Here is a 23,810-nt window from a genome sequence, read left to right as displayed (position 1 = left end):
GGGGGGGGGAGGAAACCAACAACAACAATAACAACACAACTTGCTTACAAAGGAGCTTGAATAAGACTAAGATTTTATTTCCTCACAAAACCATGCAGTTAATAAAGTAATGGAAGGACATATATGAAACCCTAAAAAGGAAAATCCAGCCCAGAATTACATAGACAGCAGAATTGTCCCTTAAACACGGTGGCAAAAATAGGATATTCCACGACAATGACAAAGAAGTGGATTTGTTAAGTCAGACTAGCCTTACAAGAAATGCTAGCGGGAGTGCTCTAGACAGAGAATTAGCAATGGCAGACAACAAGTAGAGGTTAAGACACATGACAATATCATTCAGAATCAATCCAGATACATATGTATCATAAATCAAATAAACCTATCAAACTGAAAATAAGGAGCCAGAGATGTCAATTTGCAAATGATGAGACTATAAAGCAAAAAGAGGAAATAAATGGTGAAATTATACAACTTCCATATGAAGATTAAATCAAGATGATAGCAAGACAGAATGAACAGTTTTAAACATAGGAAGATAATATTAAATGAGGAAGTAACCTCAAAGAAAATGAATAAAAATAAAAAAGGAGAAATTCCTAAGCTATAAGTGAACACTAAAACAACAATAATGAAGAAACAGAAGAAAATCAATAAGCAAAAAAGAAACTAAAAAAATGTAGAACAAACAAATCATCTATAACATAAAAGAAACAAAACCAAAAAAATTCCCCACAAAATGAACGCAGTAAATTCTATATCTACTCATTATTATAGTAAGTGTGGAATAATAGACTAAATGGACCAGTCAAGAGACAGAACATAGTAGAATGATTAAGAAAACATGAGCCATCAATATGCTAACTCACAAAGACAGAAATAAGCTAAAAATAAAACTGGAAAAACACATACTCAGCAAATGTCAACTAAAAAGGAGCAAGAGACAAAGAAGGCCATTATATAATGATTACAGGGCCAATCTAACAAGAGGACCTGACCATAATAAATAGCTGCACCCCCAATGAGAGCTGTCCAAAATACATAAATCAATATTTAATGACATTGAACAGGGATATAAACAACTCCATAATGATACTTAGGACTTTAATACACTACTTTCTGTGGAGGACAAAACATTTAGAAACGAACTCAGAAAAGATGCACAAGATTTGAACAGTGCAATGAACCAACTAGAGCGCATAGACAGATATGGAACTATCTACTCATCAATGGCAAAATACACATTCTTTTCCAGGACACATGGAACATTATCTAGAATACACTGTATATTATCCCACAAAGCAAGCATCAATAAGTTTTAAACCATCAAAATGCCACAAAGCATCTTCTCAGACAATAGTGCTACAAAATTAGAAGTCAGCAACAGGAAAATAGGAAAAGATTAATGACATAGTAAAAGAGTAACACTCTGCTTAAGAACTGCCAGGTAATTCTTAGGCCACACCAAAAGGAAACCCCACTAAGCCAATTGGGCTTTACTTCAAACTAACTTGTAGCCCTTGGATTTAAGTCTGGAACTCCTTCGTATGAGAGAAGCAGATGACTACTGTCCCAAGGGCATACTATTGATAATCACTGGGCTTAGTTTGGATTGCCTGTCTTGACCACACCCTATGAATAGTGATCTGAGACTACCATATACTTATTATTTTAATGCTTTCCTTGTTTTATTTTGACTTATATTAACCTGGCAGGCATGGGTTTGCTGATGTGAATGAATGTTATTGAAAGTTTTTGCCCTAATATCAACCCCTATTGTTTGTGTAAATAGTATCCAGTCACTTAAGAGTTTGATTTGTATGTCAACAATTCATTATTACAGTTTGTAGCCAGCCTATACTTGTATAATTTCCTTGACTGAACACTGTTTTAATTTTACACCATTGGCTAACTTAATACCACTAGACTTATTTTATGTCCCAGGAAGATGATTGATGATTGATGATGTGGTCATCAATATAAAATGATAATAATGTCTCTAAAGTGAACTAGAGACATATCTAAAGCTAATTATATGAATGGATTTGGGGCTTGAACTTAATTCTAGTCACAATCTAAGAAAAATGATTTTGTGTGACCTGGCCCTGCTTGATGCCCACCCTCATGAAGAGATCGCTGAAGCTATGGGTGCTATAGCATAATGTGGTGAAGAAACCACATGGTGCCCTGCTTTCAGAGAGAATAGCATCTGGGATCTTAAAGTTTTGTTTTCAAATAAAGAGCCACTTAAGTGAGCTTGAACTCAGTCCATATGGAAGAAGAACACCAGTCTGTGTGATCCAAGGATTGTAAATAATAAAATCCACATCTGAAGGAGGAAATGGCATCAGAGCTTAAATTGTGAATTCCTGGTTTGCAGAGGGCTATGGATGTTAGTGGAAGCCCAAAATCCATTTTTAGGGTTCACACATAGAGTAAACCTCCAGTGAATCCCCTCTGATCATAGTAGAGGGATTTGTTATCAGAGAAGGAGCATTGTAAAGCCAATAATGACAGATATAGTAGGTCAAATGTAATATCTTATCATTTGTTCTCCCTTTTGACCCATTTAAAAGGTGTCTCAGTTAAAGAAAAAGTGAAGGGGAAAATGCACATGGATTAAGCCTCCAGTGAATCCACTCTGACCCAAAACTGGAGATGTAAAGAGCCTTAGTATCATTCAGAGTGTATTGAAAAGTAGATTATGACAGATGCAGTTAGGTTAAAATTTAACACCTTATCATTTGATCTGCCTCTTGACCCAGTTTAAAATTATTCTACGTTTAAATATTTTCTGTTTTTTTCAATTGAGGTTTTTCTCTGTTTTACTTTATTTGTAAGATAATACAGAGTTAAGCTCTTATCTTACAGATTAAATGGGTTCAAGAGGGCATGATCTGAAAAGAGAAACCATTGCTACGGGAAAAGGATAGATGTAGTTGAATGCAGGGGACCCTGCAGAATAGTCATGCCAGAGCCCTGAACATCATTGGAGGCAGGTTTAAATACGCTTCCTGCCATGTAGCCTGCAACTCATGACAAGTGTACACAATGGGACAGTTTTGTGATTATTTGAGGGTCTACAAAGAGCATTAACACATCAGCCAAGATGTTCACAGACAGGAGGGGAGGACAAGGTTGGGAACATAAAATAACTGATAAGTTTACAGACTGCTGCACTTGTGCAGCTTTTGCTAGAGAACAAGAGGCAAAGTGTCTGTTTTATCTCAGGCAAAGAGACAGGCCAGCCGCTGTTTCATCAGCTCCCGCTGTGGAGCCAGCAGCATGTTCCCACAGCACTGAGCCATGGAAGGTGGTGGTCCTGTCCCATTTGCCTAAGGAGCAAACAATTTCCCCCCACCACAATTATTATTGTTAGGATGGTTTTTTTGGTATATATTTCCATATATGAAACCAAGCATGGGTAAATCTATAGAGACACCATCTGGGTTAATAGTTTCTTGGAGGTATGGCAGCTAAGGTTGTGGGGTGGGTGGAACAAGGAGCTAATAACAAAGAAAGAAAATGTTCTGAAATTGATTGTGATCATTTTGTAACTCTCCTTAATATAAATGAACTGTTGCATTGTATAATATGTGAAGTATATACCAATAACACTGTTTAAAAAAATAGAAATGTTGGGGCGAAACACAGAGTGAGTGCAACAGAGAAGCACAGGGAACAAAGCAAGAAGTCCTCGAGGAATCACAAAAATAGACTTTGGAAGCGGTGGGCAGGGCTTGCCACCTCACTAGACCCAATTGGAAAACATTCAAAAGGGTCAGCAGCAGATCTGGAACTATATATAGGCTTCCCCCCTCCCCACATGTCTATCCATATAAGATAGGCAGGATAAACAATCCCGAGGAGAAAACAATGGGGCTGAGGGCTCCGGCGGGCACATGAGAGAGGAGGAGGTGGGGAAAAGGGAGTGGGGAGCCAACAAACTTAGGGACAAGGGAACAACAAATCTAAAATTGATGGCGAGGAGGGCATACAATGCCTGGTGGGGTATGATCAAGTGCAATGTAGCCAAGAGGAACTACTGAGAGCTGAATGGTCAAACATGATAGTGGGACAGGAGAAAAATAAAAGGAAATAGAGGAAAGAAGTAGGAGGCAAAAGACATTAATAGAGGTATAAATATAGGCATGTGCATATGTAAATATATTAATATATAACAATATGGATATAGGTCTATGCACATATATTTAACTGTTAAGTATTAAGGTAGCAGATGGACCTCCACTCAAGTACTCCTTCCCTCAACACCAGCCTGTGTGATCATGAAGTGTCAACCAACGGGATTCGGTTACGGGCATCAGAAGACCACAAATAAACAAAACCCATATTGAGGACATTGAGGGGTGTCAAACCCATATTGTGGACAAGAGGGGGGTTGGAGCAGAGACGCAAAACCCATATGTAGGCAGTGGGACATCCCCTCACAGGAGGGTCACATGGAAGGGAAGAGCCAACCAGGGCGCAGTGAAACACACAGTATTCCTCTGGTTACTGGAGGCTTTCTCACTCCCCCACTATCATGACCCCAGTCCTTCCTTTCACTGCAAGCTAGACCAGAGCATGTACACAGGTACAGATAAGAGATAAGAGCTCAGGACACATGGAATCCAGGAACAGGAATGGGAGTAGTGACACCAGGAGCATAGGGGGAAGATGGGGAGAAGAGGGGAGGAAGGAGGAGCCAATTGCAATGATCAACACATACCCCCCCACCCCTGGGGATGAACAACAGAAACTGTGGGGGAAGGGAGGCAGCAGTAGGTGTAAGATATGAAAATAATCATATATAATAATAATTTATAATTTATCCCAGGGTCATGATGGGGGAGGGTGGGAAAAAAGGAGCTGATGCCAAGGACTCAAATAGAAAGTAAATGTTTAGAACATGATGATGACAACATATGCACCAATATGCTTGATACATTGATGTATGGATTGTTATAAGAGCTGCAAGAGCCCCCAATAAAGTGATCTTTTAATAAATTTTTAAAAACCGGAAATTCTGAGCCCCAGGTTTGCATAAGACTATGATGGACTAACAGTAGGAGCCCTGGTGGCAAAGTGGCTATGTGTTGGGCTGTTAACTGCAAGGTCAGCAGTTCAGAAACCCCAGCCTCTCCAAGAAAGACAGACTTTCTACTGCAGAGTTACAGTCTGAACTTCACAGAGGCAATTCTACCCTGTCCTATGAGGTTGCTATGAGTCAGCATCAACTCGATGGAGTTTCATAGATAACACTGAAAGCCCCAAATCCATGGGTAGCGTGTCCACCGGGATGAAACCTTCAATGAGTTCCCTCTTACCATTAACCAGGAATGTGAACAGTTTTGCCTTTAGCCAGAGTGAATTAGAAAGTGGAGTGCTTCTACCCTCTAACCAGCCTAGGGAGTAGTCTTCTCCTCTGGAAGCTGACCTGGTGTGTCCTTGATGAAGGGTGTCATGCTGGGGTCTCATAGTCATGAGTAATGGCCTGACTGTTTTGGTCTGAAGTTCTTGTAAGTTCTTATGTCTAACAATGTATGTGTCCAATTATGGTCTGTTTTGCTTCTATAGTCGCACCTGTAACTGATGTATTTATCGGCTGCCAATCATGCTTTGTGAAAGTTTCCTTTGACCACCCATGTCCTTTTTTAAGTCCCTGAATCTCTATAAACCTGTAGATGTCATTATTACCTTGTCAAATCTGGATAATATGTCTTTTTCCTTGTCTTGTCTTTGTCCTGCTTAAGACTTAATAATAAATGCTCTCCTTAAATTATATTTGAGATTTGAGGTCTTTTGTACCCACAAATAGGAGGTATATATAAATGAAATTGTGAGCAGAGTGGCTTGCATTTATGCATTTTGGGACTGACTTGGTTTCTGTAATTTGTCAAATAATTTAACTTCACCTGTTCTTTAGTTGCTCTTGCCTTTAATATGGCATCGTTTTAAAAAGTCATAATTCATTTTTTGAAGAACACAATGTCAAGTTCAATTTTATAGATAAATGCTGTTAACTAAAAAGGCTAATAGAACTTTATGACTCTTTAGGAGAAATAATCCTTTGCTTACATTCTTAAATTTGTATTTTCAATAAAAATGCTAAAGTGATTATAGCCTTAGAAGTTTGCCTATAAATAAGTAAATAAAAAAGGGATGTGTAGGTTAACAGCTACCACCCTTTTCTTCCAGCAATGCAACGGCTATGATTCTGACTTATACAACATTTAAACCAAATTCATTTTTGCCATTTCATCAGATTTTTCCTTAGCTAAAGCAGAAAAATTTTACATAACTTCCAAAATGTAATTTAACAGCAACAACAACAACAAAGTGCTACAAAAACAACTAAACAAAACCACTGTGTGTTGAGTAGATAACGAGAAATTAGTGCTCAGCACCCGAGGGGATAAAGGATATCATTACAACTTGGCATGTTTCTTGAGAACTTCTCATATAAATTAGATGTTCTAAGACTTCTGCCAGGAAATACATAACAACCTTTCCACTATCAAACACAGATTAAATGCTTGTCTACAAGTTTTCTCAAGTCGGCCATTCATTAATCTGACAGGCTTTACTTTGTTTATATACAGTAGGGTAACATTTTAGCTTTTAATTTTGCATTCTATATCTCCTTCGCTTGAAAGGGTTTCAGTGTCCTTGGCATAATCTCATTTTTGGTCTTCAATGAAAATACAGTGAGAAGGTCAGTAGGAGGTCATTCTCTCATTTCAGTTATTACTTGTTTATCTCAACCACATAAGACGTAATGTATTCTTCTAGTAAGGGGATTAATAACAGTTGGTTTAACATTTAGACTATCAATTTTGTACTTCATTCACAGAGCGCACCCTGGTTTCTTAAACTCATCACAATGGTATAAGGAAAAGTCAAAGCTCGTTAGTGTCAATCGTGCTTTCTGCAGACACGAGTTCTGGTTGCTGAGAGGTCATCTACACTACGTATTATCTGTCGTTTTTTTGTTCACATGTTGTTGTGAAATACATATGGAGGGCAATGATGGTTTGGTGGTAGAATCCCTACCTTCCACGTGGGACACCTAGGTTGCTCTCAGTCCACGCACCTCCAGTGCAGCCACCGCTTATCTCGCACTGGAGGCTTGTGTGTTGCTATTGTGCTGCACCGATTTATGTTTAGCTGCTAGTCTACGGCATGCTAAAGAAAAGGCATGGTGAACTACTGCAAATCAGCTGAAAATCATTTAGATTATGATGATTGGATCTCATTGTGGATAGGGTCATCACGTGTCAAGGGCATAGTTGACTGAAGCTAACAACACCCATATATCTGTAATGTAAAATTGATCATTTTAACCATTTTTAGTGGAGAATTATTAGTGACATTAATTACATTCACAATGTTGTGCAACTATCACCATTATTTCCAAAACCCTTTCATTACCCCAATGGAAAGTCTACTCATTAAGTAATAAATCTCACTTTTGCCCTGCTCTTTGCATAGCCTCTGGCAACCTCTATTCTACTTTCTTTCTATAACTTTGCCTATTCTAGCTATTTCACATAAGGGAAGTCATGCAATATTTGCCTGAACTTTGAGGTCTTCAAAGGATTTATTTAGGAGTGATGAACATATTTCAAACTTCTTTTTGTACCACAGAAATAAAATATGGTTTTTAGCATCCATAAAAGGAAAAAAAAAAAGAAAACAGAACAAAAGAACAGCAGTCCGAGGTTTTGTTCTTGATGAACAAGTCTACTGTCCTCAAACAGACCTCATCGCTACTGGGATGGATGCATCCAGGTTGCAGACTCAACCTTTCTCTATTTTGCTCTCTGCCTGTGGAGATTGACCTGTGTAAACTACATAGATGGTTTTTCAAGTGTGGCCTTTGAAATAGCATTAGCTTCACTTGGGGAGCTACTAGCAATGCAAAATATTATCCCCACACCAACCCAAACCAAACCACCTGCCTGAGTTGATTATGACTCACAGTGACCCTATAGGACAGAGGGTTTCCAAGGCTGTAAATCTTTCTGAAAGAGCTTCTAAACTGAAAAGACATGACAACTAAAAGCAAAATGTGATTCTGAACTGAGTGATTTTGTTATAAAATACATTATTGAAGAAAAAAAAAGCGTTTATCTCCATCTGTGGAGTGGCTGATAAGTTTGGATCCCTGACATTGTGGATAGCAGCTAAGGACTTTAACCAGTATACCACCAGGACTCCTTATCCCCATTGTGTAGGTAGGGATCAACAATAGTTCTCCCGGGGGTTCCAATGCATGCTAACTTTTGAGAACTGCCCCTGTAGTTCATTAAGCTCCCTTATCTTGTAACTTCTGGTTGAGTTTGGCCTTTGTTGAGCACTAGTAGTAAATCGGGGAGAAAAAAAAATGAGGTCTGGGCATGTAATTTTCTCAGCTCACTTCCTAGGAGGTCACCAGGGTTTCTCCGATGAAGATCCCAGGTCCTGGCAGGAGGGCTTCTACACTCTGATAGCCCATGCAAGCAATGACAACCTCTCCTCCACGTGGAGCTCTGCTGTTGCTAACCTCCCAGGGCAATTGCCTCTTATTAGCTTCTCTAAAACATACCCACACTTTTGTAAATAGTCCCTTTAAGAAATTCTTAATTACCTGATTGAAAGTGTCTGGGTCAGGGCTGACACAATGCTTTTCTTTATTAAACATTTAGTTTTATTATTTCCTTGGTTACATATTATATGTTCAGCAGAGTGTGTGGAAATGATGAAATAAAAGCATTTTGAACAGAACATTTCAAAGGGCAACTCAAGAAAACAAAGTAAGGTATTATAATGAAATGTGCACAGTTCTAGAGAAAGAAAACAAAACACGGAAGGACATATTCAGCATCTTTCAAACGGAAAGAATTGAAGTCAAAGTTCAAAACTTGAGTTGCAATATTGAAGGGTCCTATGGACAAACTATTGAATGATGCAGAATGCATCAAAAGAAGATGAAAGGAATATACAGTCATTGTACCAAAACAAACTGGTTGACAACTATCCGGTTAAAAAGGTAACATATGATCAAGTAGCGATGATACTGAAGGAAAAGGTCCAAGCTTCACTGTGAATATTAGTGAAAAACAAGGCTCCAGGAATTAATGGGACACCGACGGAAATGTTTCAACAAGTTAATGAAGCTCTGGAAGCACTTACTCATCTATGCCAAGAATTTGCAAGACAGCTACCTGGCCAACTGACTAGTGGAGATACCTATTTTTATTTCTTTTTTATTACCTAGTGAATGAAATCCACTATCATTTGAAAAGTTTCTTACTAAATTCAATACATTTTTTATAAGCTTAGTATGTATCATGTTTTGTGCTAGAAGCTGGTGACTGGTAACAAGATACGACAGAGGCATCTATATTATAACTTCTAGAACCAAAATGGTCTGATTATTCTAAGGCAACAGTAAAAGAACATAACAATTATTTTGAAAAATAATTGAATAAGAAGTTTTGGGGACGTCTTAGCTACCAGCATTTCTTCCCAAAGGCATCAAAAGCATAACAGGACAAGAAATACCGAGACCTATATTGGGGTTTATTTCACAGAACTGTAAGAAAGTTTAAGATAGCATGAGGCAGAAACATACCTACCAAGTTGCCCTTAAAATCAACTCTGACTCATGGTAACCTGCTAGAGTAGAACTAAGCTCTGCAGGATTTTCAATGGCTGTTTTTTTTTCTCTCTCAGAAATAGATCAACACCCAACACCTTCATCTGAGGTCTCAAACCACCAAACCCCTGGTTAGTAGCCAAAAGCATTGACAGTCTGGTGGAAAGAAACTTCTACTTGCCTTCAGGAGATGGCAACTGGACCCGGTTGCCCCTCTGATCCCAGAATAAGACCCTCTCCTGCATTTATGGCCTCTTGTGTGCATGCAGTCATTTTTCCTCAGTGGCTCTTAAACCCAGTCCTAGCTGACTCTTATTTGTGCTAAGTCTCATATCCCAGTCTAAGTAGATTGTCCACTAAAGTGATGAGACATAACTCTACATTAGATTTCTGACCAGAAGTTTTTGTTTTTCAAGTTTTTAAAGCACTAACTAGAAATACAAACTTGGAACAGAAAACGAACTAAAAAACAAACCATAGGATATTAATTTTTTTGACAGCAAAGAAACACTCTGTTCATCTCATCAGTCTTATCACAAATGTAGTGGACAGGCACTAAGTAGACATCTTAGAATTGAATAAAATATTTAATGAATACCTCGAAAATTTCTACGTATGTATCATTCAAAGTTAACGGTGACATAGGTATTTTCAAGTAAGCAATTCCACAGTGTTCATGTTCTTACTTTAAAAATGTTGTTCTAATCTGGAGAAGAAAACAACAGGTCTGACAGTTCCAGGGGACACAGGAGGGGAAAGGAAGGGGGATGACAAACCCAGAGACAAGGGTATAGCAAGTGGTCTAAAATCGATGGTCAAGAGGGCTGCCTGCTGGGGTAAGTGCAATGTAACCTAGAGGAATTACTGAAGCCAAATGAAGGTTGAACACCATAGTGGCTCAAGAGGAAAGTCAAAGGAAATAGAGGAAAGGACTAGGAGGCAACGGACTTTTTAAAAAAATCATTTTATTGGGGGCTCATACAACTCTTATCACAATCCATCCATCCATCCATCCATTGTGTTAAGCACATTTGTACATTTGTTGCCATCATCATTTTCAAAGCATTTTCTTTCTACCTGAGCCCTTGTTATCAGCTTCTCATTTTTCTCTTACCCCCACACCCTCCCTCCCTCCTTTATTCACTCTTGATAATTTATAAGTTATTACTTTTTCATGTGTTACACTGACCTATGTCTCCCTTCACCCACTTTTCAGTTGTCCATCCCCCTGGGAGGAGGTATAGGTAGATCATTGTGATCGGTTCCCCTTTTCTCCCTCCACCTTCCCCTTCCCCTCCTGGTATTGCTACTCTCAATTTTGGTTGAGGGGTTTACCTGTCCTGGATTCCCTGTTTCCAGCTCTTAAATGTACCATATGGAGGCAAAGGACATTTATAGAGATCTAAATACAAGCATGTACATATTAATATATATTTAAATATAATCCTTGTGAAATGGATCTACGTACATATATTTATATGTTAAGTAGTACGGAACAGGTGGACATTGGGCCTCTAATCAAGTACTCTCTCAATAGAAGAACACTTTGTTCTAATAACCTGGTGTTCTGTGATGCTCACCTTCCCGACATGATCACTGAAGACAAAATGAGTGCATAAGCAAATGTGGTGAAGAAAGATGATGGTGCCTGGCTATCAAAATATATAGTGTCTGGGGTCTTAAAGGCTTGAAGATGAACAAGCATCCACAGAGCTGAGAAGCTACAAAGCTCATATGGAAGAAGCACACCAACCTGTGTGATCATGAGATCAGGTATCAGGCATCAAAGACCTAGAACAAAGAATCATATGGATGTGAATGAAGGGAAGTGGGAGGTGGGTGGAGTGGAGACCTAACATCCCCTCACAGAAGGGTCACAAGGATGAGACAAGCCAGTCAGGGTACAGTATAGCATCGGCAAAACATACAACTTTCCTCTAGTTCTTTAATGCTTCCCCCTGCCCCCACTATCATGACCAATTCTACCTTACAAATTGGGCAAGATCAGAGCATGTACACTGATACAGATAAGAGCCAGGACAGATAAACTCCTCAGGTCCAATAAAGAGAGTAGTGATACCAGGAGGGGAAGGGGAAGGGGTGAGGGAAGGGGAAATCAATCACAATGATTGACATATAACACCCTCCCAGAGGGATGAACAACGGAAAAGTGGATGAAGGGAGACAGCAGTTGGTGTAAGACATGAAAAAAATAATAATTTATAAATCAAGGGTTCATGAGGGAGGGAGGGTGGTGAAAAATTAGCTGATACCAAGGGCTCAAAAGAAAATGTTTTGAAAATGATGATGGCAACATATGTACAAATGTGCTTGATATAATGGATGTATGTATGGATTGTGATAAGAGCTGTAAGAGCCCCCAATAAAATGATTAAAAACATTGTTCTACTAATTTTTCTTTCTAAAAGAAGGTGGAATAAGCATAATATAAATAATTGAAATTAAAATGTATTTGCTTTCAAGTTACATTCCAGGTAATACTTATTTGACCAATGAATGAACGCCTTTAGTCTGGTGCCAGAACAGGCAAACTGCCTCTGTCCATTGTTTACCACAGCACTGAGAGAAGTGCCAGCAGATTCCTTACTGACTCACAGGAATAGAATCAAGGAGGTAAGACCCTTAAAAAGCATTGACATTTTATGGGGGAGGTCCACATTTGTTCCCACTCCAAAGAAAGATGACCCAACAGAATGTGGAAATTATCAAACGATATCATTAATAACATATCCAAGTAAAATTTGGCTGAAGACATTCAACAATGGTTACAGCAGCACACCAACAGGGAGCTGTTGGAAACGGAAGCTAGCTTCAGAAGAGGACGTTGTTGTTAGGTGCCATCGAACCAGCTGACCCATAGTGCCCCTCTGCACAACAGAAGAAACACTGCCTGGTCCTGTGCCACCCTTATCATTGTCCTATGCCTGAGCCCATGGTTCTAGCCACAGTGTCAATTCCTTTCGTTGAGGGATTTTCTCTATGTCGCTGTATTTCCAATTCCAGCAGGGTCACCTAAAATGACAGGTTTCAGTGGAGCTTCCAGACGAAGAACAGACAATAGAGAGGGACTTGGCTTCCCACTTTAGAGGAAGAAGGTGCTGAAAACCTAATGCATAGCATAGAAGAGGACTTGGCACTAGGAATATCATTGCTAATACCAGATGGACCTTGGCTGAGTGCAGAGAATACGAGAAAGATGTATACTCGGGTTTAATTGATTTTGCAAAGGCATTTGACTATGTGGATCATAACAAACTGTGGATGGCCTTGCAGAGAATGGGAATTCCAGAACACTTCATTACGCGAACGCAGAAGCAGTATATGGACCAAGAGGCAGCTGTTCAAACTGAACAAGGGAATGTTGTGTGGCTTAACATTCAAAAATGTGTGCATCAGGTTTGTATCTTGTTATAATACTCATTTCCTCTGTCCTGAGCAGATATATGAGAAGCTGGGCTATATTAAGAAGAAAATGGCATCAGGATTGGAAGAAGGCCTTCAATAACCTGTTTTGAAAATGACACAACCTTGCTTGCTGAAAGTGAGGACGATTTGAAGAATTTACCAATGAAGACAAATACAGATGCCTTCAGTGTAGCTTTCAACTCACTGTAAAGGATGCAAAAATCCTCACAACTGGACCAGTAGATAACATGATGATAAATGGAGAAAAGCTCAAAGTTGTCAAGGATTTCATCCTGTTTGGATCCACAACCAATGCTTATGGAAGCAGCAGTCCAGAAATGAAATATAGTGCACTGGGAAAAACTGCTGCTTAAGACCTCTCCAAAGTGTGGAAGAGCAAGGATGTTGCTCTGAGGACTAACGTGTGCCTGACATGAGCCGTGGCATTTTCAGTCATCTCAGATGCACGTGAACGTGCAATGATAAGGAAGCCCATGGAAAAACGGATGCAATACCATGGACTGCCAGAACAAACAACCCTGTCTCTGAAGAAGCCTGGTGAGACTTCATCTCATGTATTTTGGACATGTTATCAGAAGAGACCTCTCCCTGGAAAAGAACTTCATTCTTGGCAAAGGAGAAATACAACAGAATGGAGGAAGGTGCCTAACGAGGTGGACCGACACAGTGGCTGCAACAAGAGGCTCAATCATACAACTGTGAGAATGGAGCAAGACCGGGGAGTCTGTTGTGTATAGGGCCTCTCTGAGCAAGAACCGACTAGAAGGCACTTAACAACAGCAGCAGCAGCAGCAGCAGCAACACAATGATATGAACAATCAGACCTTCCTTTTGATATGTCAGCCTTTTAGGGTCCCACACTCAGAAGGGCTATGTTTGGTTTGATGATCTGTTCCATTTTGTAATTCTTAATATATTAACAAGGGTCATCAAATTTTCCTTTTTCACTGTAATTTGTGGGACAAAGCATGTAGCCAGTGCTTGCTCTGCCTTGTTCATCTTTGTTCAAGATGAACAAGTAGGGATAAATGAAAAAAAAGTCTGAGCATATTATTATACCTTTTAACAATTGCTTTACATATTGTTCTCTATATGAAAAGTGCTAAATTCCAGCTCTCACAATACAAAAGAAATATTTCTTTCAGATACTGAAAAGTATCAGCTGCTTGAATCAAATGTAAAGGAAACCAGTGAGACCTAGAACCAAAAATAAGCAACCATTTCCCTACCTCCCCCAACAAAAGTTATCCCCCAAACCCCACTTCTCATAGCAACCCTGTAGGATCGATTAGAACTTAATGTAAACGAAATTTTTTTAAAAACTAAATTTTTATGGACATGGACTGTCACATCTTTCCACAGCAAAGGAGGTAGTGAATTCAAACTGCTGAACTTTGAGTTAGCAGCTGAAAACGTTCACCTATGGGTCACCAGGGCGCCTTGATACTTAGTACATGAAGATTTTAGGATTGTCTTGAAACATTTGAGCAGTTGACTTCAGGTTCTGAAAAAAAATTGCTATTCATCAGGTAAACAAATTATGAAAATTTCCTCAAAGCTAGGGATACAAATGAAGCATATTTAAGTTTTTCTTGGAAAGGGAAATAAGAATCACAGGATATATCCTTTCTAGCTCAGCAACTGGTAAATATCATCTAAATAATAAGGAAAAGTCAGAGATGTTTTTTTCTTGTCTTTGAAGAAAACCTTTTTCCTATAGGATTGAGGCTTGGCTATGAGAATGGAAGTAACTGTGGTTAAAATTTTATTTCCTGAAGAAATAAATATCTAATACCTCACATGAGGTGACTTAAAAAATCACTTTCTCATTTTTTGGCACCCAACACACATATCTTAGGAAAAAGGCTACATGTGCCAATTAAATAAATCTTTTCCTAATAAGGTCAAGAAACAATATTTCATTTTGGTGTGCAAAACAGGCTCTGTCATCTTTGCTCTGACCAGTCCTATTGGGACATAGCATAATATACAATTGTATTCATTTAATTACTTTCCCTTATTGTATATTCATAATACATGGAAACTTGCCATGGCATATTAAGCAGAATAACTGCTCAAAGCAGCCCCAGGCTTAAAGAATGTAAGGGCTTGCAGGGACAGATATATTGAGGCCTTAAAATGTATGAGAAGAGTTGTGTGGCCTCTTATACTGGTGCTTGGTTAAATCATGTAGCGTTAGATGATGAACCAATTGCCTCTCCGTGTTTATCACTGCGAACTTCCCCCCTGTATTCCTAGCTGAACTCAAGGAAATTCATGAAATTTAGCCTTGTTCATTTTCTTATAGGGTAAACCACTTGATCAGTTTTAAAGGTACAAAAGCATCAGAACTAGTGAATGACACACTCCTTTATAAATCATTAAAGAGAGCACACAGGCTGTGGTGAAATGGCGCTAGGGCATTTCTTAGATGGAAGATAGATTGTCACTTGCCATCCTTTAAAAGCTCTTGCTGGAAGCAGGTATGTACCTTAGCAGTAATTCCTGTCCACTTTATAGAAATAGCATCAAATTTCTTGTTCTTCTGGCCTAAGGACCTTGGGAAACTAAGCAAATCCTACTAATGAAGTTTCACTAAAGGAAGTGTACCTAATTAAGTTTGCACTTAATTGTTTGAATTCAATTCCCTGGCTCGATTAGAGGTCCTGAAAAGTTGCATATGTTGTATTATGCTGGGTAAAGATAGCGGTTCCTCAGGCTTAATTGTTGGTGTGCATTCCCAACAACTCAAAGGCTTAAACTTCCATTCTTTCAAATTAGGAATAAATATACAATTTTCTAAATTATTTATCTTAATGAAAAGCCCTCGATTATTTTTAGTGATTCATCAGTATCTGAGATAAAGAAATGAGGGTGAGACAAAGTATTGCTACTAAAGTTTCAGTTCATACATGCATGAGTTTATTCCAAACAAAATGTATTTAAACATGTCTGGAGTCACTGGATGACTGCAGAGAAGCTTTCAACAATACACTTGTCTTAGTCTCTTCATAGTCCTTTCAAAAAAAAGAAGAAGAAGGGCATTTTTGTGTCATGAGGTAAAAACACACAATTTTGAAGTCAGGATTAATGGCAAAGTTTTAACAAAATGCAAATGGACATTGTGGTAGTTACATAATTTCATGTCAACTTGATAAGTAAAGTGAAAAGATGAAGTTTAGCCTGCCAATCATATCACAGTCTGATGATGCCTCCTGGTGGGCGTGACCTTATCACAAGGATTCTGGGAAATATGTCTCTCTCTCTCTCCCTGGAGGAGGACCACACTCTCTCTCGGTTTCACCTTCCTGTTGAGGAGCCACACTCTGAGAGCTAAGATGCTTCTACCACCACTGGACCCACAAGACTTTTCACCCACTGCCCTGTGATCTTCCTGCATTCGGCATCATTTTGAGTGGCTACGCTTGTCTGAAGATGAATTTATGGACTAATATCGAACATATGGGCTAAAATTGGACTTATGGACTTGATCTGGACTGGGTTGAGATGTTTTCACAATAAACAATAGCTTTTTTTATAGAAAACTCTCTCTTACACATATATGAATGTCCCTGGATTTGTTTCTTTAGTCATCCTGGCCTAACACAGACATCTTCCCAACAAGATGATGAGAATGCTGCCCCACAGAAAGTAACAAATAGATTTAGATGGATCAAATGTTTAAAAAATGGTTAGTACATGGCCCTGCCTGATGCTTACCCTCATGAAGAGGTAATTGAAGATATGGGTGCTATAGCCAACTGTGAAGAAACTAGATGGCGCCCTACTATCTGAAAGAATACCATCTGGGATGGTAAGGGCTTGTTTTCAAACAAGCAACCATAAGTGCGGTTTCAATTAAGTCAGTGGTTCTCAACCTTCCTAATGCTACGACCCTTTAATACAGTTCCTCATGTTGTGGTGACTCCCAACCATAAAATTATTTTCATTGCTACTTTGTAACTGTAATTTTGCTACTGTTATGAATCAGGCGACCCCTCTGAAAGGGTTGTTTGACCCCCCAAAAGGTCGTGACTCACAGGTTAAAAACCGCTGAATTAAGTCCATATGGAAGAACACCAGTCTGTGTGATCCAAAGATTGTAATAAATATAATACAAATCTAAAGGATGGAATGGTACCAGAGCTTAAAATTGTGAACTCCTGGTTTGCACTATCACTATGGGTGATAATGGGAGCCCAAAATCCATTCGTAAGGTCCACGCATGGATTAAGCCTCTGGTGAATCCCCTCTGATCAAACTTGAAGGATGTGGATAGCCCTGTTATCAGACAGAAAACATTGTAAAATCAGTTATCGCATATGTAGTTAGGTTGAAATTTAATCTCTTATCACTTGATCTCCCTTTTGACCCATTTTAAAGTTGTTTCGGTGTTTTAAAAAAGTGAAAGGGAAACACACATGGATTAAGGTTCTGGTGAATCCCCTACGACCATAGACCAGAATGTGAATAGCTAATACCCAGAATACTTTGGACAGTGAATTGTTGCAGGTGCTGCTGGGTTAAAACGCAGCACCCTATCAGTTGATCTCCCTCATGATCCATTTAGATTTGTTCTGTTTTTAAAAGGCTCTACTTTTTTCAATCGAGATTTTTAATCTGTTTTATTTTGATATTGTTGTTAGTTTTGGTTTGTGTGTGTGTGTGTGTTTTAAAACAGTTTTTCTATATATGAAATTCAGGAAACATTTTTCTATAGAGAGTAACTGGATTAATGTTTCCTTAGGAGGAAATAGGGAGCACTAATACCAATGAGTACATGAATGAAAAAATGTTCTAAACTGATTGTGGTGATGCTTGTACAACTCTTGTTGATGTTATTGAACTTTTGAATCATATGATATGTGAACTATATGCCAATAAAACTTGAAAAATGTCTTTCTCAAATGGTTAGGAGACCTCAAAGATGAGCCATCAACTTCAATTAAAGAAGAAATTGAACTCCAGGAACTGGTTAAAGTAGAACATAGGCTAACAATTGATAAAATAACCAATGAAGTAGGAATTTCACGTGGTTTGGTATTTTCCATTTTAAGTGAATATCTTAATTTTAGCAGGCTTTTGACTCAATGGATGCTCAAGTGTTGTGTAAAATCCTCAGGCTCAATGATCTGATGTTTTCATCTGTCTTTTAAGCATCATCAAAACTAGGGAAAATGGACTTACGGAATTAATCCTATTTGGAGATGAGTATTTACCAATATGGTCTACAAAGCAAAGTTTAATCAAAATAGTATCTTTTAAAATGCTCTGCTAGATCAGTTAAATTCAAGTCACAGAGGTCAGCTCAGAAGGCTATAACAACAGTATGCTGAAATAGTAGGGAGATAATCTTAGTAAGACTGCCAAAATAACTACAGACTACCAAAAGAATAAACAAATCTGTCTGGAAGAAGTACAGCCAGAATGCTCCTTAGAAACAAGGAAGGCAAGACTTTGTCTCACATACTTTGGACACATGATCAGGAGAGACCAGTCCCTGGAAAAGGACATCATGTTTGATAAAGTGGCAGGGCAGCAAAAAAGAGGAACACCCTTGACAAGATGGATTGACACAGTGGCTGAAACCATGGGCTCAAACATCGGAACACTTGTGAGGATGGTGCAGAACTGGGAAGTGTTTTTTCCCTAAATCTTGGTAAATTTTCTTGGAGAACACAGGATGATGATGGGAACTTTTATGAAAGTTTCTAGAACATTGAAAACTGCATTGGTGAGAAATTGGGGTGCTAAGGAATTTTCCCCATCATAACAATGTACCATGTATATACTCGAGTATAAGCCAACCTGAATATCAGCCGAGCCACCTAATTTTACCACAAAAACTGCATTAAACATGTGCTGAAAAACTCAGCTTATACACCAGTATATACGATACCTTTTCATTCTGCAGGTGCAAGGGATGTCCTTTGAGACTTTTGTTGGGAAACTACCCATCTAGCCTACAGCTCTTATCTTGCCCCCTTTTGTTTGTCAGCTATCTCTTTGGTTCCCAATGCACAGTCACACACACACACACACACACACACGTACAATTTGAGTCCTTTGAGGATGCCCACACGTCCCTCCTGACCTGTTACAACTTGAAGAGTGCTTACTTATTTGGGAGAAAGGCTAGCGAGATGGAAGCCCTGCCTTCAGAAGTGTATACAGTTAGATGGAGGATATATCGAGATACAGTAGCTTCAAATTTTGATAGTTTCATTTAATAATGTCTGTGATTTTTATAGCAATACTTTAACTTTATTTTATGTGACTTAGGTGGGAATTTACATTTCAGATAATTTTTTCCAGAATAGTCCCATCTTTTATTTATTTTATTTTCACATGTTAATAAAAATTATATTTATTTTCAGGGTATAGTGTATATAACAACAAAAAACATAGTTAAGAGCCTTTTTTGTTTGAAACTACCTTGTGTGCCACAAAAGAAGTTCAGTCAGTTTCAATTTTACTTCTTTCTTTTTCTTTTTTACTTTAAGTGCTAATTAATTTATTGTTCCTTTTTTGTTAGCTTGTTTAGTTGTGTATTGTTGGTTCTTTTAAAAAAAATCATTTTATTGGGGGCTCGTACAACTCTTATCACAATGCATACATACATACATTGTGACTAGCACATTTGTACATTTGTTGCCATCATCATTCTCAAAACATTTGCTTTCTGCTTGAGCCCTTGGTATCAGCTCCTCATTTTCCCCCCTCCCTCCCTGCTCTCTCCTCCCTCATGAACCCTTGATAATTTATAAACTATTATTTTGTCATATCTTACACTGTCCGACGTCTCCCTTCACCCACTTTTCTGTCGCCCATAACCCAGGGATGAGGTTATATGTAGATCCTTGTAATCGGTTCCCCCTTTCCACCTCACCCTCCCTCCACCCTCCTGGTATCTCCACTCTCACCACTGCTCCTGAAGGGATCATCTGTCCTGGATTCCTTGTGTTTCCAGTTCCTATCTGTACCAGTGTACATCCTCTGGTCTAGCCAGATTTGTAAGGTAGAATTGAGATCCTGATAGTGGGGGTGCGGAGGAAGCATTTAGAAACTAGAGGAAAGTTATATGTTTAATCATTGGTGCACTGCACCCTGACTGGCTCGTCTTCTCCTCGGACCCTTCTTTAAGGGGATGTCCAGTTGGGTTCCCAATCTGCACTTCCCCTCATTCACAGTGATTTGATTTTATGTTCTTTGATGCCTGATACCTGTTCCCTTCAACACCTTGTGATCACACAGGCTGGTGTGCTTCTTCCGTGTGGGCTTTGTTGCTTCTCAGCTAGATGGCCGCCTGTTTACCTTCAAGTCTTAAAGACCCCAGATGCTCTATATCTTTTGATAGCTGGGTACCATGAGCTTTCTTCACCACATTTGCTTATGCACCCATTTGTCTTCAGTGATTGTATCGGGAAAGTGAGCACACAATGATATGATTTTTGGGGTTTTTTTTTGCCTGATGAATGATCCCTTTGACACCTCTTGATCACAGAGGCTGGTGTGCTTCTTCCGTGTGGGCTTTGTTGCTTCTCAGCTAGATGGCCACCTGTTTACCTTCAAGCCTTAAAGACCCTAGATGCTATATCGTTTGATAGCTGGGCTCTATCAGCTTTCTTCACCACATTTGCTTATGCACCCCCTTTGTCTTCAGCAATCGTGTCAGGAAGGTGAGCATCATAGAATGCCAGTTTAATAGAACAAAGTATTCTTGCATTGAGGGAGTAATTGAGTGGATGCCCAATATCCATCTGCTACCTTAATACTAAGCCTATCAGTAGATGCATATATATGTATTTCCCCATCCTCATATATAAATATATTTACATATGTACATGCCTTTATTTAGACCTCTGTAAACGCCCTTTGCCTCTTTCCTCTATTTCCTTTGACTGTCCTCTTGTCCCACTACCATGCTCACTCTTCATTTGGGTTTCAGTAATTCCTCTTGGTTACATTACCCTCGATCACATCCTACCAGGCCTCCTACACCCTCCTCACCACCAATTTGGATCACTTGTTCCCTTGTCCCTGGGTTTGTTAACACCACTTCCTTTCCCACCACCTCCCCCTCTCCTATGTCCCCCACAGAACTGTCAGTCCTGTTGTTTTCTCCTCCAGTTTGTTCATCCAGCCTATCTTATTTAGACAGCCTATCTTATTTAGACAGACCTGTGGAGATAATAGCATACACAAAAACAAAACTGAGCAAAACAAAGCAACAAAAGAAAACAAAACAACAACAACAACAAAAAGCCAATGACAAAACAACAATAACAGCAACAAAGAAAAGGCTTTGGTTAGTTCAAGGACTGTTTGTTGGCCTTTAGGAGTATTTTCTGGTCGAGTCTGATGGGGTGTCAAGCCCTGGCCCCAAAGTCTATTTTTGGTATTCCCTGTGGACTTCGTTGCTCTGTTCCCTTTGCTGTTCTGTTGCATGCCCTTAGTGTTTTGCCTCAGTGTGATGGGATCAGATCGGGTGGAATTCCCACATTGTGTCTCCAGTGTTGTTCCCTGTAGGGATATGGGTCAGTGAGGGATGTCGTGTCTCATAGTGGGGCCGGTCATATGGTCTTCTTTGTGCATTGGCTGCTCTGAGCATGAATATTGTCCTCAAGGCTTGGTGGGTCAGGATGTGCTCTACTCTCTCTTCCTCCCCCTTCATTTGTTCCCATGTGCTCTGATCAGACATTTCCCTCTCGCTGAGCTACAGCTTCAGTGCTGTCCTCTGAAGTAAATTATCCTGTGGGGAGGGGCAGATGTCCACTCAGTTGGCATTGGGGCCTCGCCATATGCTTTGTCTGCTTCACCTTCTTGTTAAGGAGCCATGTGGAGACTTGCACCCACACCAAGATGCTTCCACTGCCACTGAATCCACAGGACTTTTCACCTACTGGCTGTGACCTTCCTGCATTTGGCATCATTGCATGTGCTGTAATGAGTCTGAAGAAGAACTTATAGTCTAGTATATGACATATGGTGTAATCAATATGGACTTGATCTGGATTGGGCTGGCATATTTTCTCAATATGCAATTGCTCTATGATATCAAGCTCTCTCTTACACATATGTGAGTGTCTCTGGATTTGTTTCTCTAGTCAATCTGGCCTAACACATGAGGCAAATTAGCTGTAGACCAAATGTGCTCTAGTTCCACTAAGAAAACTTAAAAGTGAGCCCTGACTGAATCAAATTGTTTCCAAGAAAGTAAATTGCATCCTAGAACAAACAAGGTAGCTGGCTTGAAATACAAACATATCAGGCATCCAATAAGTACCAATGTATAGTATATAGTAAAAAAATCACCAAGTCTACAAACTAAGCTCCAAACCAAACTCGTTGTCATTAAATTGATTCTGAATCATAGTATTCTTGTAGTACAAGGTAAAACTGGCCCTATGGGATTCTTTTCAAGACAAATGGTTTCTGGAGTAGAAAGCTTCATCTTTCTTCTGTGGTGCTGGTGGTTTTGAACTGTTGACCTTGTGGTTAGCAGCCCAATACACAATCCATTGCACTATCAGGGCTCCTATGCCTCAAAAGGAACTGAAAAATATGACTTGACTGAAGAGAAAGATTAAATAATAGAAAAAGACTCAGAAATTATACAAATGATAGAATTACTAGACAAAGCATTAACACAATTATTATAAATATATTTATATGTTCAAGAAAATAGAATAGCATGCTAGATAGGGACATAGAAATAGACATGAAAGCTATAAAAGCTATAAAAGGACTACATTTTTTTTCTAGAGGAAAAGCATAAAACAATTCAATGAAAAATAAACTGCATGGGATGAACAACAGATTGATTAGGGAACATAAGTGTTAACAAGTGAAGATATAAATTTGAGGACAAAAATAGACCTAACCCAACCCATGATGTTTTCAATTGCCTCATATGCATTTGAGCAATGAACTGGGAAATGAATAAGGAAAGATGGAGAGGAACTGATGCATTTGAATTAGAATGTTGACAGAACAATCTTGTCTAGGAAGAAATAAAACCAGAATGTACCTTAGGAGCAAAAATGGCAAGTCTTTGACTCAGGCTGGTGTGCTTCTTCCATGTGGGCTTTGTTGCATCCTTGCTAGATGGCCATTTATTTGGCTTCAATCCTTTAAGACCCCAGATGTTATATCTTTTAATAGCTGGACGCCATCAGCTTACTGCACCACATTATGCACCCATTTTGACTTCAGCAATGGTGTCAGGAAAGTGAGCATCACAGATGCCAGGTTATTAGAACAAAGTGTTCTTGCATTGAGGAAGTACTTGAGTAGAGACCCAATGCCCGTTTTCTACCTTAATGCTTAACATTTAAATATATGTACATAGACCTATCATTATATATTAACGTATTTACATATGTGCATGCCTAAATTTATGCCTCTATAAATGTCTTTTGCCTCCTAGTTCTTTCCACGTTTACTTTCCGCCTGTCCCACTATCAAGTTCAATCTTCATTTGATTCTCAATACTTTCTCTCGGCTACATTGCACTTGATCAAATCCCATCAGACATTCTATGCCCTCCTCGCCATCAATTTTAGATCTCTTATTATTCCCTTGTCCCTGGGTTTGTTGGCTCCTCCTTCCCTTTCTCCCACCTCTTCCTCTTCCATGCCCTCCACCCCACCCAGAGCTGTCTGCCCCATTGTTTTCTCCTTGGGATCAGTTATCCTACCTATGTTGTATGGATAGACATGAG

Source organism: Echinops telfairi, unplaced genomic scaffold (assembly GCF_000313985.2).
Source record: "Echinops telfairi isolate 266 unplaced genomic scaffold, ASM31398v2 ScPeMD7_7400;HRSCAF=8409, whole genome shotgun sequence".
NCBI classification, from domain to species: Eukaryota; Metazoa; Chordata; class Mammalia; order Afrosoricida; family Tenrecidae; genus Echinops; species Echinops telfairi.
This window is presented reverse-complemented; position numbering follows the sequence as displayed.